Here is a 1518-nt window from a genome sequence, read left to right on the forward strand (position 1 = left end):
GAAAATTCTCTTCCCTCCTTCTCACATCCTTCTATTTATGGAGAACCACTCCTTCTTAATGCACAATTCGAACTTTATCTCATCAAGTTCGAATTCTTCTACCTTCTTTCTTCTATTTTTTGTTTCCTCTGACACCTTAAGGAATCTCTATACTGTGACATAGAGGATTCCACATCTTCTTGTTCTCTTCTCTTTCATATGAGCAGAAGCAGAGACAAAGGCATTCTTGTTGAAGCTGACCCTGAACCTGAAAGGACCTTGAAGAGAAAGCTAAGAGAAGCCAAAGCACAACTCTCTTTAGAGGACCTGACCGAATTCTTCAAAGAAGAAGAACACATGGCAGCCGAAAACAACAACAATGCCAACAATGCAAGGAAGGTGCTGGGTGACTTTACTGCACCTACTCCCAACTTCTATGGGAGAAGCATCTCTATCCCTGCCATTGGAGCAAACAACTTTGAGCTTAAGCCTCAATAGTTTCTCTAATGCACAGAATTGCAAATTCCATGGACTTCCAATGGAAGATCCTCATCCGTTTTTAGCTGAGTTCTTGCAAATCTGTGACACAGTCAAGGACTAATGGGGTTGACCCTGAGGTCTACAAATGTGCTATTCCCTTTTGCTGTAAGAGACAGAGCTAGAATATGGTTGGACTCACAACCTAAAGATAGCCTGGACTCTTGGAAAAAGTAGTCAATGCCTTCTTGGCAAAGTTCTTTCCACCTCAAAAATGGGAGTAAGCTTAGAGTGGAAGTCCAAACCTTCAGACAGAAGGATGGAGAATCCCTCTATGAAGCTTGGGAAAGATACAAACAATTGATCAGAAAGTGTCCTTCTGACATGCTTTCTGAATGGAGCATCATAGGTATTTTCTGATGGTCTCTCTGAACTATCCAAGATGTCTTTGGATAGCTCTGCTAGAGGATCTCTTCATCTGAAGAAGACGCCTGCAGAGGCTCAAGAGCTAATTGAAAGGTTGCAAATAACCATTCATGTACACTTCTGAAAGGAATCCTGTAAACAATGGGACTAGTCAGAAGAAAGGAGTTCTTGAGATTGATGCTTGAATGCCATACTGGCTCAGAACAAGATATTGACTCAACAGTCAATTTGATTTCTCAAAGTCTGTCTGGAATGCAAAAGCACCTGGCAGTACTAAGGAAGCTTCATCTGAGGAAGAAGCTTATGATCCTGAGAACCCTTCAATGGAAGAGGTGAATTACCTAGAAGAACCTATGGAAACACCTATAATTCTTCATGGAGAAATCACCCAAATTTCTCATGGAAGAATCAAGAGAGACCTCAACAAGGTTTCAATAATAATAAAGGTGGAAGAACAGGTTTAGCAATAACAAGCCTTTTCCATCATCTTCTCAGCAACAGACAGAGTTCTAAGCAGAATACCTCTGACTTAGCAACAATGGTCTCTGATCTAATCAAACCACTCAAAGTTTCATGAATGAAACAAGGTCCTCCATCAGAAATTTGGAAGGACAAGTGGGTCAACTGAGCAAGAAA

The 1518-nt window shown here is 41.0% G+C and overlaps 1 non-coding gene across 1 annotated transcript; it reads right to left on the reverse strand.

Moving 5' to 3' along the window:
- Positions 1-738: 738 nt before the first annotated feature.
- On the reverse strand, positions 739-846 carry LOC130963931 (small nucleolar RNA R71). Its single transcript, XR_009080047.1, has one exon. It is a non-coding gene; the product is annotated as a small nucleolar RNA R71 (small nucleolar RNA).
- Positions 847-1518: the final 672 nt, after the last annotated feature.

The sequence above is a fragment of the Arachis stenosperma genome, chromosome 2 (genome assembly GCF_014773155.1).
Source record: "Arachis stenosperma cultivar V10309 chromosome 2, arast.V10309.gnm1.PFL2, whole genome shotgun sequence".
In the NCBI taxonomy this organism is placed as follows: domain Eukaryota; kingdom Viridiplantae; phylum Streptophyta; class Magnoliopsida; order Fabales; family Fabaceae; genus Arachis; species Arachis stenosperma.